This window comes from Lactuca sativa, chromosome 8 (assembly GCF_002870075.4).
Source record: "Lactuca sativa cultivar Salinas chromosome 8, Lsat_Salinas_v11, whole genome shotgun sequence".
Classification (NCBI taxonomy): Eukaryota; Viridiplantae; Streptophyta; class Magnoliopsida; order Asterales; family Asteraceae; genus Lactuca; species Lactuca sativa.
In genome coordinates this window covers 140,648,610-140,662,011 of record NC_056630.2, presented here as the reverse complement: position 1 = coordinate 140,662,011, position 13,402 = coordinate 140,648,610, and the positions used below count along the sequence as shown (strand labels likewise).

General features: G+C 34.3%; 1 long non-coding RNA gene across 4 annotated transcripts; it reads right to left on the bottom strand.

The window, feature by feature from the left end:
* Nucleotides 1-9,672: 9,672 nt before the first annotated feature.
* Nucleotides 9,673-12,629, bottom strand: LOC111897847 (uncharacterized). 4 transcript variants are annotated; one of them, XR_002852411.3, is made up of 5 exons: nt 11,923-12,624; nt 11,817-11,847; nt 10,691-11,503; nt 10,099-10,225; nt 9,673-9,921 (listed from the first exon to the last, which is right to left on the bottom strand). It is a non-coding gene; the product is annotated as an uncharacterized LOC111897847 (long non-coding RNA). The 4 variants fall into 4 exon arrangements; XR_008225301.1 differs by lacking the exon at nt 11,817-11,847 and having other exon boundaries at nt 10,099-10,743; nt 10,851-11,503; nt 11,923-12,629; XR_002852409.3 differs by lacking the exon at nt 11,817-11,847 and having other exon boundaries at nt 11,923-12,621.
* Between the last annotated feature and the right edge of the window lie 773 nt (nt 12,630-13,402).

The window sequence follows — 13,402 nt, the reverse complement described above, 5'->3', positions numbered from 1 at the left end:
CAAAACGCTTTTTTAATCAAGAAAATACTATTGTTTAGCTTCGAATCCCCCTTTTTTGTATGGTCGATTTCAAGATAATGGATGTATTCCGTTGGTTGCCAAATTATATTTTACTAGTTATCGTGATCTGAACCAATGTATGAACTTTAATTACAGTGGTCAAACAACTTAAGATCGCCAAATTAATTTTAAGATATATATTAGACTATGAATGATAAGATCTAAATATTAGATATTTTTATCAGGACAAGTAAATCAAACTCATATTTTTTATAATTAATGCTTTCTAGCAATTCATATGTCATAAACAACTAGATAACTAGTTCATGCTATCAAATTGATCATCTATCTACACAATACTAGAATGAAAAGCATAACAGTTTAGAACTTTAATATACTAGGATGATGATCATTAAAACAAAAGTCAAAACCAACTTCATAAATCCATAAAATAGGAAATCAACACATAGTATTAGGTTTCATCTAATCTAAACAAAAGTAAAGAGTTATTAGCCTATGATGAAAGCACAAAATCACTGAAACATGAAGTAAACTATATTAAACATAGTCAAAACTAGCAAAACGAAATATTGAGGATGTTCTTCTCTTTAATTCTATCTAACCTTGATTTTCAATTGAAATCCCATCTTCCAAGGGTTTCTTAGAAGTATTTTGTTGCTCTACCTCGTAGCTCTCTGAAGCACACTCCCAAAATCCGACCTTATGATCATTTAAATACTTTCCAAAAATTACTTGCCAGACTGTGGAAAATAGAAATCCACGCTGTGGGTGACGGTTTATACGTGTGGGCTTCAAGGCTTTGTGTAGATTAATCTGGAAGCTTTTACGTCTCCGCTTCATGAACTAAACACTTCCATGTCATGAGATCTTCTTTATGCACGATTCTTCCTCTCTTTTCCTCTTTATGCATGCTCCAACCTCCAAGTTTCCAACTTTGTCCATTTTTAGTTATTTTCCATGAGAATGTCCTTTTTTGTCCACAAAATAGATTTTACACTTATTAATCACCAAAAATATTTATAATTAACCAAAATAAAACTAAAATTTACTTAAATAATGCATAAATATAACAATATTGGTAGGATATTATGTGTTTATGATGTCGTATGCTATTTGGGAGGTAGATTGGTTAGTTAATTGCATGTGGTGGTAGGTTGTCTATGTAACTTCTTGATATGTATGTTAACAAATTATGTGTTGAGTTTAGGGTGGTACAACTATATCATGTGGGCCAAGATACTCACAAAGGATGGTTCCATTTGGATTTGTTGAAAACCCGCTCATGCATCCATGAATGTTAATAACTCATGACTAGCTATGGCGTCTATCATGGAGTCTATGTATGGTAGAGGGAAAGGATCCTTGGGATAAGCCTTGTTGAGATCCATATAATCCACACATACTCTCCATTTTCCATTCTTCTTTTGTAATACGACCATGTTAGCTATCCACCTTGGGAACTTCACTTCCTTGATCATTCTTATTATAAGAAGTTTTTCTACTTCTTATTGTATGATTTGGTTTCTCTCTTGTGTGAACTTCCTTCTTTTTTGGTGTACTGGTCTAAAGAAGGATCAATATTAAGTTTATAGGTTATTATATTTTTTCTATACATGCCATGCCCTCCTGCTTCCATCCAAATGTCTTGCTTCTATCTCTGAGGAACTTTATTAGTTCTTGTTCGATTGGTTTTGGTATTGAGGATGATATGAGAACTTTGGTATGAGGATCCTTGAGGTTTAGGGGCACTTCCTTTACATCTTTCTCTCTTTTTCTTAGCACATCTTGTGCCCCCTACTTTAATCACTATGCTTGTAGTGGTATTGTTGAAGATCTCATCGAGGTCTTGTAGCACTCTTTGGATTCTTGTTGATCACATGTGATCTTCACTGTCCCCCATGGGGCGGGCATATTCACATATTGATGATATGTTGATGGGACTGCCTTCATGTCTTGAATCTATGGTCTACCTAATATAATATTATAAGAGGATAATGTATCTATTACACAAAAAATTTGCATAGAGTTTACCCCCTCAATGTAGATAGGCATCTTTATTTCGCCGATTGTATCTTTTGTTTCGCAACTAAATCCTATTAATACTGAGGATCTTTTGATTATTTCATACTCTGGGATGTTCATTCATTTTAAAGCATCCAAGAGTATAATGTTAACTGAGGATCATCCATCAACAAGAATCCTTTTGACAAAATTGTTGGCTATGTAAAGAGTGATCACCAATCCATCGTGGTGAGGATCCTGGATGTCTTGTCTATCTGCTTCATCGAATGTGATCTCCTTATCGTTTGTGATTGACGTGTTGTTCCGTGGCCTTCTTCTTTTTTCTGTTTTTGACACCTTGGCATGCCTTTTTGCTATAGAATAAGAGGTACCACAAATGTCAGATCCTCCGGAGAGCACATTGATTACCTTCGCATCAACAGGAGGGGATCATGGCTTATCAAGAATCTTTTGAGGATCCTGATCTTTCTCTTTGGGTTTTTACTTTCTTCTTCCAATGATTTATTTGAGGTATCCTTTGCTTAAGAGGTAGCTGATCTCCTTCTTGAGAGCTATGCAATCTTCGTGAAATAACCAAAGTTTTCACGGTACGCACACCATTTGGATTTTTCTTTCCAAGTGGTGGATTTTTCTCCCTTCCTTGGCCATCTTGCTTCGTCGCCAAGATCTAGCATAGCAAATACTATACCTGAAATATCTAAAGAAAAGCAATAGTCAGTAATCTTAGTAAATTCTTCTTCCTCTCCTTCATCATCAAGGGCATTATGCTTATGATGATCATGTTTAGAATATGGTTTTGACTTGTAGGATCTGTGTGCCGATGATTCGGCCTTCCTATTAGGGTGATCGTATAAGCTTGGTGGGTTGCTCCTTTTTTTGGATCTCCTTGTCCTCTTCGAGCCTTATGAATCTTAATGCTTTACTTTATATCTCGTCAATTCTCTTGAATGGGGTCATTACAAGGTTTTCGTAGAAATGAGAGTCCTTTTTAAGCCCATTTTGGAGGCTTCATCTGCATTTGTCATATCAATGTTGGGGATACTTATAACTTCCCTGGAAAACCAATTCACAAAATTCTTAAGGCATTCCTTAGGATCCTGAACCACTCGATAAAGATCACTAGTGATATTCTCGAATGTTCTGCTACAAGAAAATTGATTGTTATAAAATTAACTAAGTGAGCAAATGAAGTAATAGAATAAGGAGTAATGTTAACGAGCCATTTTAAGGTTGATCCTATGAGGGTCAAACCAAAACCACTATACAGGACAGCTTCCTTTAAGTATGTGCGAATGGGAATAATCTCCATTCTATTACTCTACTATGCGACTTGCTCCTTATGATCCGTTGTCCCGTCGTAAGGCTTCATGCTAGGCATTTGGAAGCACTTTGGGACCTTGATGTTAGCGATTATAGGAGCAAATCTCGAGATCTTCTGGCTTGTGGGGGATACCACTCGTATAGGTTGAACTACTCCAGGTATGCTCGAGATCATTTTTCTTAATTGCTGAAGTTACTTAGCCATGATCGAGCTTATACCTATATCAAGGTCCATAGAGTTAGTAGTAAACATATTATTATTGACGAAGTTCCCAGGATCCTTGTTATTGGGAGTAATGAAGGTTTTGTCGGGATCCTGGGTCGTATGAGTCTGCTCTCTTGGAGTTGCGCCCCAAACGAGAATAAAGGACGGTATTGATGATCCTATCTCACGGTGATTTGATGAGGATCCCATGTTATCAATGTTCAGGATCTTGTGTTGCAAGATCGAGGGTGTTGCTTCTTGAGGCATGTGGATTTTTCCCTCATTCTCTCCACTTCATTGACCATTTTCTTGTTATCATCCTATTGTTGAGTGACTTGTCGATCCAGTCGCATCATCATTCTGAAGATTTCATTATTGGAAATCAGCACAGGAGGATCCCGGAGTCCTTGGGTAGCGACCGGAGAGGTGTTTTTCTTCGATTCTTCCGAAGCTTTCTTGGGAGCTCCCCTGGGGGAGGAAGGTTTTTACAGTAAATGGGTGGAATACAAGAGGAAGATATGGTTAGTTGTGTAGACATGATTTTCCGAAAGGTTTTGAATCATGGCCCCACGCGCCAAATTGTTTTCGTCAAAAAACAATTGTATGAGAGGTTGTAATGTTCGTGATAAGTTAAGTAAAAACTGATAATAAAAATGACACAAGTGACTTACAAGGAAAGCCCTTGATCCTTTATAGGATCTTCGGCATAAACCCTTGGGAGGTGATATTCATCACCTGCCTTGATGATTTTATTGATATAAAATGTTGAATACATGGATAAATGTTTAAATGTAAGTACAAGTATTGTGAATGAGCTCGGTGTGTCCCTAGTGTGTTAATTACATGTGTTATTTATAGTCTAATGTTAATAACAAGAATTCTGATAATTTTGGGATCCTACATAATCAACATATGAACGTTATTGGACTTGGTATTCCAGGTCTTTTGCCTAGTTGAGATGACTCTCCATTGAGATTTGGTCTTATGTTGACTTTTTCTGCACATGTGAGATAAATAAAGAAAATATAGTCATTGCAAGTGTTAGAAATGTTAGTGGTAATTAGGGATGAAAATGGGTCCAAAGCCGGAACAGATGGACCCGGACTCGGAAAACCAGGAACCAGTTAATGGGATTTTGTAGAACCGAAAACCTGACCGATATATAGGAACCGGTTCCGGGTACGGTACCGGGTAAAGTGGGTCTAGAACCGAAAAAACAGGAAACATCAAAGTGGGTGGGTTGGAACCAGATAAAGTGGGTCTAGAACCGGAAAACCCGGAAAAAACCTGAGCTTTTTGGTAATTACTTACTACTTAGTGGATTGAACTTTGAAATTTTTTATATTGATATCCCAAGTTTGGGGGACTATAACTCATTGAATATGAAACCAAAATTGAAAAAAATCACAATCTAAAATCATGTACAAACTCTAAACTACACTCTAGAGAAAATTGTATGTCAATCCGACTTTAAACGAATAATATATGCATGTGTTAACATTTTCACAGAATACAAAGTACAAAAACAAATAGCTGAAAAGTTGAAATTTTCAGTTTTGATATCCCGACTTCGGGGGGGACTGTAAATCATTGAATATTAATCCAAAAATGACAAAATTATAGTCTAAACTCATGTAAAAACTCTAAACTACAAGTTGGAAAAAACCAAATGTCAATCCGACTTCAAACGAATTAGATATGCATGTTTTAAATCTTTCACAGAATACAAAAAAACTGAAAAACTAAAAACTTTCAGCTTTGATATCTCGAATTTAGGGGACTGTAAGTCAATGAATATAAAACTAAAAATGGAAAATTTGTTGTCTAAAATCATGTACAAACTCTAAAATAAACGTTGGAAAAAAACTGCATCTCAATCGGAGTTGAAACGAATGAGATATGCATCTTTTAAACGTTTCACAAAAACCGGTTCCGGCCCTAAAAGTGGTTCTAGTTTCTAACACCGGTTCCGGTTTTCAGACCTGGTTTACTTGGGCCCGATGGAACCAAACCCGGATTACTCGGAACCTGGATAAAGCCATTTTTTAAACCCGTAATCGGTTCTATATATTTCGGTTCTAACGGTTCCGGTTGCAGGCCGATTCCGGTTCCGGTCCGGTTTTCCGATTCTAAATCTCATCCTTAGTTGTAATAGTTAGGATCTCATATATGTTTAAGGATCCTGAGGCTTCAAGAATATTTGAGGATCCTGAATATGAATCAAGGATACTGCCCCTAACACTGGGCGTACAGGGAGTACATCAGGTGTACTAGGATGGAACATCGCGGATGGCCCTTGGAGTACACTGGGTGTACCAGGAGTTCGATGGGCATACTATAGTCGGGTGCAAACCCTAATTTAGGGTCTTGGACCCTATTTAAAGGCCTTAACTTATGTTCAAACCCTGTTGTCTTTAGCCTCCATCAACCTTAACCTTAAATTTGAAACCCTAGCCTTCATGTGAGTGTTCTTGAGGATTTTGAGTGATTTAGAGGGTTTTTGGTACACACTGAAGAGGAAGTAGAACATTGGAGAAGTATTGGTTATCTTGGAACTTATAGATCTAGACTTTGTGCATGTTGATCTATCTTCTGGGGGTATAAAGCTTCAAACTTTATGGTTCTTTAGTGTAGATCTAGTTATGGGTTTTGATATAAGCATGTTTTGGTCACATGGCTTGAATTTGTGAGTAAAAGTTACTCCAAAACCTTTAGACTTCATATCTTGTCACTTCTAACCTTGTTATGTGATAAAAATCAGATATTTGGGGTTGAAGTTCACCCATTTCATGAAAGTATGATGTAAGATCTATAATTTTGAACCTCTTAGAGCTATGTTATGGCTTAAAGCTACGGACTTAATGGATTAAGACCTTAGCTAGAAGTAGATTTGAGGTGTGGACATTAAGGCCTTAAGGGTTTAAGCTCCTTTGGTTGAGTTTTGGTCACATGATGAGTACGTTGGGTGTATGTATGCGTACGCTCAACGTAATGCATGTAATCCCCATCTACAAACTTCAATGGGTTGTACCTTATGCTTCAGATGGAAGTACAATGGGCGTACCAACCTGGTACACGGTGCGTACTTCTGGAAAGCTCATTATGGGACATTTGGGCCTTAGGTCCTTTGGGGGTTGGGCCATGAGATGTTGGGTCAGATATGGGAAGGGTAAAATGGTCTTTTACCCATTGGAAGGATAGGATATCGTTTAGACACCTGATTTTTGGAAATTGTCTTAATTATTAATGGGAGGTAGTTTGGTTGTGCTCAGCGTGAGGATCTCGGGTGCAACAGTGTGCGTGTTTCGGTTATTTTGGACTGCGATGAGTCTCCTCATTGTACTTGTGGATCGAATGCACCAATGTCGGCCCACTAGGATCTGTTATGCTAATAGTCTTTGTAACTCCTGCATGGTATGTTGAACTAGGCCCATTGTATGACTGGCTAGGCCTACTGTGTGACGGGCTAGGCCCGTTTCTATAATGGGTTGGGCCTATGGATCGGAAAGGGATAGAACCATTGTATGTTATGTTGGATGCTAGCTGTCTCAGCGACTCTTACATTTGTATGTCAGGGTGGGCCTATTGGTTTGGATGGGCTAGGCCCATTATGGTGGACTAGACCCAATGGTATGTGTGGTATATGGTATTTTGGGGTACTCTTTAAGCTTTGTGCCTACGGTTTTATGGATATGGTTTCAGGTACTTCCAATTCGAAAGGGATGGGTCTGGCTTAATCGCAACACATCTAACCATGTTTCCGCAACTTTATGATTTTGAGATTGTACTCTGATAACTATTTTATTATGATATACTTTTGAATGACTGGAAAATGATAATTAGCGTTTGTGGTTGAATTAAAAATGAAATTTTTACCTTATAATTTTTGGGATGTTACAGATAGGGAGGTTGTGGCCAATGGGCTGAAAAAGGTGAGGGTGAGCCAATTGTTGTCGACGTCTGGGACAATGAAGGTAAGTATGAGGGTCACACCTGCGAGGGTGATACATATGCAAAACGTAAGCAATCATACTTCAAGAATTTCTCTATGAATACATTTTGCACCACTTAAAAGAAATTTTCCAGCAATTATTGCAGCCTCATGAAGATTTCACAGCGTAATAGCCGACGGTGGCTTCTGCAAGCACAAACAAAGGCTTGTGAATGGTGGTTTTTGCAGAAAATTTTCAATTGAATAGAAAACTTGCTTTTGAAAAGGATATAACTGCCATTTTACCTTAAAATATCCATGGCTATTTCAAAAAATGGTGTGGATATATCGCCTCCCATAGATTAATTCAAAATAGTTTCAAACTTAATTAAAAATTATTTTAGTTAGTAAAAGAGAGCCAAAGAGCCTCAAGTTTGGGCCTTATCGTCAAACATTAAATCATGTCATCATATAATATCATATCATATCATCATATCATCATATCATATCATATCATACTATATTATAAAGGAAGAATTTTTCCTTTCACCACATTCATTTGAAACTCTCATGTATTTTTCCTTTCACCACATTCATTTGAAACTCCCATGACTTTTTAATTTCTTTCTAATAATAATTATAAGTAGGTTAATAAGGTTAAATAAATATCAAACCTAAAGTGTAATAACATATAAAATAAATTTTCATATAAAATAATATATTTACTTCTACTTATTAAGTGATTTTTTTAACTTTTAGCGTATTATACTTAATTTATTAGTTTTAATATATTGTTAGATGTAAACCATTATCATTTTAAAGATAAAATTTTGGAACAATTTGTATAAAATACTTAAATTATTAATTTGTATATAACATTACAAAGTCAACTTAAATATAAATTTTAGTTTAACTTAAGCAACCCAAAGAATATTTTATAAATAGTTAAAAGTGATTAATTGTAGTGTTTTTCTAATAATGATTATAAGTTGGTTAATAAGGTTAAATAAATATCAAAACTAAAGTGTAATTATAAATATACTAAATTCCAATTTAAAAATAATATATTTACTTCTACTTATTAAGTAACGTCTTTAACTTTTAACATATTATACTTAATTTATTACATTTAATATGTTGTTGTATGTAAACCACTATCAGTTTAAAGCTACAACTTTTAAACAGTTTGGACAAAATACTTAAAATTGTTATTTTAAATATAACATTACAATGTCAACTTAAATATAAATTTCAGTTCCACTTAAAAAACCAAAAAAAAAATTGTAAATAGTTAACAGTGATAAATTTTAGTGATAAATGCAAAAATTAAATTGTAATCTCAATTTAACTAAAATATTTCCTAAATATATTTTTATAATCATTAAAAGTTTTCAAATAAATAACTTAAAATAACTTTTAATAACAATTGTTAAAAATAACTCTATATAAATGATTATAATGTTACCTTTGAATCAAAAAACAATGTTTGATGTTTTAAATAATTATAATGATAAAAGTTAAAACATTAAGCAAATAAATTTTAAAAAATTAATTAACAATAACTACTATAAATAACAGTAAACCTTATATTATATTTAATTTTATTTATATATAACTCGCGGGTAGAAGTCATTCAAACGATTGAGATTATACAGTTATAATATATTTATATATTATCATATAATTCAAAATAATCAATATATTATATCAATTTAATATACGAAATATTATATCAAATTTAATAACAACGTTGTTGCTATATTAAAAAAAAACCATATATTTGTAAAGACTTCAACTATATAAATGTTTCTTCTTCCTATGTCAATATATGGTCAAAAGCAAAAGTCCCAAATAAAATTCATATATTATCACTGAAGAAGGAAACCAAATTAAATTAAAAGTCTCCAATTATTAGAACTAGGGAAGATGCCCGTGCGTTGCACGGGTCAGATGTTTTTGCCTTTTTGTACCCATAGCAACAATGGACTTCGATGTGTCCAGTTTTCTCATAATAGCAATGTACTTATATTTCTTTACATAAAAAATGAGATACGCTATACAACCATGATAATGGTTTCATATCATCTTATGACCTTTGAATAACGAATCTGCTAAACCCCTTACAGAAGGTGTTGTCACTTTGCAACTCATGGAAAATATCAGCAAGAAATCAGAAGCAAACATTATAAAATTTTCATTTGGATAAACTATAGCTACTAATATCATAGAATTACAGATAGTGAAGCCTAAAGCAAATTTGATAACTAAGTTTCCATAACTAAAAACTTACATACGTGAAATCCTAGAGCTGAGAACTTATTTCAGAAATGAATTGGTTCCCATGTAAGGTCCAAGATTGAAATTCCATAAAAGACACCTCCAATTTCTCTTGAAATCCTTTTAACCTTTGTTGTAGGGAAGGCTGCAAAGTGGATAGAGAAACTGGAAATTACTCTTATTTAAAAAAAAGAAAAAAAGATCTGATTACTTTTGATTGTAATTTCCTGTGAATTTTGTCAAGTTTTGAGAGAAAATGACAAAACGTTAAAGCTGTGAAATAAATTTTGGAAGGAAAAGTGTGAAGATTAACAAAACTCACAGATTGTTGAGATTCATATAACAAACCGAAAAGTAATATGATATCATCGTCAAATATTAATTATCTCGGAATCCAGACAATAAATATTTGCCCCTAAAAGGTCACTGAAATTGCCAACCTCCGTAGACTGAAAACCAAAAAAAGGTTAAAAAGTAATGAATATGCAGGTGAATCTGTTGAAGTTTTTGGTTTTGGTATTCTACAAATTATAATTTTATCTATATTTGATACATTATCCTAACTACAAGGATAAATCGAAGGAAATCACAACCTACTTAACTCTTTTTAGCTATAAGGGTAAAATTTTCAAAAAGATGTGTCATTAAAAATCAGATAAATAACATAAGGGTTATATCAATGATGGAATGAAATAAAAAAGACAATGAAAATAACAAAATGGAATGAATCATCTTTCTTTAGGAATGGTCCATTCCATTCCATTAGGGAAAACGTACTTTAACTATAAGGGTAAAATTGTCAAATATATGTGTTTGTTAATGATCTAATTTCAGTCACCATTTTCAATTAGCTACTTTATTAGTATTAAACAAATATATTATAATATAAACCTAAAAACATTATATTCAATCACCTGATATTTTTTTGATGTTGACCCTGCAAATCATGCGGCTGTGAGAATTGATTCTGCACATATCAAATAATTACAATTTACAACATTACAATACTTTTTAAAACTAATAATATATAATCCAAATTTAATTGTAGTCTTATATAACTAAAACCATACATACCTGCGCTAATCCAATCATTGGAGTTTGCCTAAGTAATTAAGCAAACATTTGTTGCTAATGTTGTGGTAACTGTTATTTACCTATGTTAATCCACTAATTGGTTTATGTTAAAAAAAATTCTACACAACACATCTCACATTCTCTTTTGTCCCAGTTATAGTTTTTATTTTTAAACTGTTTTACTACATTCCCTGCAATAAACTCTAATGACTTTCTTTGACTACTTCCTTGGAAACAGTCAAAGCCTCAACAACCTTTCTTTGACTCTCTGCCATAGCTGCTGCTGCTTCTTCTTTTGCAGCTTTTTAATCTTGCAATGCTTTGGCTTTGGCTTCACTTCTTAAAAAAAATTTGAAGGACACAGCAAAGTTTTGTACTATACTTTGGGTTAGACAAAAATAACTCCTATATTTTAAGACTACAATAGATAAAAAAAATAACATTGAAGCTTTACCCACAAATATAGTCATATCTCGATTCCTATAAAACACATATAAAAAATTTGTAACCGCAGGATGGGCTTGTATTATGGCGAAGTTATTGGGTGCTGAAACAGGTTGTTTACTTTCCTCATCATCCTACTTCCTTCCTACCATCGTCTTCAATATACTTGTCGACAATCTCTTCCAATGCTTTAGGATATGAAAATCAATCTGCAAACAAATTTTAAAAAAGATTAAAAGAATTAAATGAGTTAAAATAAAGCATAATGACAATTTCTATAATATACTCTAAAAAATAGATTGCATCATCTAATACTAATTACAATAGTTATTATATTACCATTCACACAACTTATCATTGCTTTATATTAACTAATTACGCAAACATATGATATTATCCATTTTAATCTTAAACGCTTAGGAAAAAAAGAGCAAAGTTTAAAAAATAGAAAGGCAAATTATTCCAAGCATCACACCGACATTTATTTTGGTCACTCTTAACTCTAAAAATTTGATAATTTACCATTCTGACTGTGAACAGCTGTAATCAAAATCTGGAAAAAAAACCAAAGAAATTAAAATTACAAACAAATAGAATGGAACCGTAGAAACATTAGGGTTTATTTGACCTTCTTTGGTAGGGGCGAGGAGTTCCCACTGGTATTTGCAATCTGTATCATTGATAGTTGCAATCAAAACCTGGAAAACAAAACCAAAGCAATCAAAATTAGAAACAAATAGAAAGGAATCATAGAAACTGGGATCGGCATTTCACTCGTGAAGCGGGTGACAGAGTAACAATCGATGCACCCTAGAAGCAGAACCTAGAAGAAAAGTTGTAGAAGAAATCCACTCAGCAAGCTAACCGGTGACTGTGGTGGTGTGCAAACGTTAAAGCTTTCGAAGTCTTCTTCTCCACCGCTACTGGTGCAACACACCGACCCAACAACCAATCATATAGAAAATTCAAAATCGGTAACAATCATCGGAGATTTGTCAATAACGGATTCCCAAATTGAAATTGGTTTCCATGGGTCAACCACTGGAACCCAAAAACCTTGTCGCCTTGCGATTATGTCGCCATTTCCGATGGTGAATAACAACCCCCACCCTCGTCCGAAGGAGATCAACGCCAACTGTGTGGGGATCAGGGATGTAATCCTGAAAGATGACGGATCAGTCGGCGGTGGAGGGAGCAGACTGTAGAAGAAAGGGAGGAGAGTCGATTTGAGAGAGGATAAAGCAAGCGGAAGGATCGGGAAGTAATCACGCTGACTAAAGTAACCGCAGTTGAGGACTTGAGGGATTAACCCGATGAACAGTACTGTAGCTAACTCCTCACACTAATGTGATTGGGTTATAGAGACGGTAACTGCAGATAAATGTAACACGTCAACTCTAATTTCAAATTTGGTCTAAAAAGACCCTCTGAAAAAGAAAGGCAGAAAACAGATGGAAGTGACCATACAGAAATAAATAATGCAACTAAAGGGACCAAAAGAGATAAATTTGCTCCAAATATACTGTTACTTTTATGCACAACTTTAATATATATATATATATATATATATATATATATATATATATATATATATATATATATATATAATAAAATTTTAACCACTTAAATTGGTGAAGTAACATCCAAGTTTGCATGAGGTTTGTTGCGTCTTAAAAGAAGGAAAATGGGCAAAAGGGGAAATATGTAGTGTAATAATTGGAACTTTTTGAAGTGTAACGCTGTTCTCCTTGACCATGACGGTCTCTATTGTGCCTTTCTTTGTCATTGTCCCTAGACAAAATTGCAAGTTTGGTCCCTGTGGTATGTCAAAAATTGGATGTTTGGTCCAAAAAGTTTTGGGGTTGTACTGGTGGTCCAAAAGCTTTGATTTGTTGTGGAATTGGTCCAAAGGCTTAACAGCCGTCTACCCCCTCCGTCTGTGTGAGGGTATTTTTGTCAATTCACGCTCATTCCTTTGATATCTTATTAAATTAAACCTCATCATCCTAATTAATTGATACCTGCCGCCAAATCCTCTGTGCATTTCGTCGATCGACTCTCCTGTCACTTTCATCTTCATTCGTTACCCAGAAGCCCTAACCTCCAAG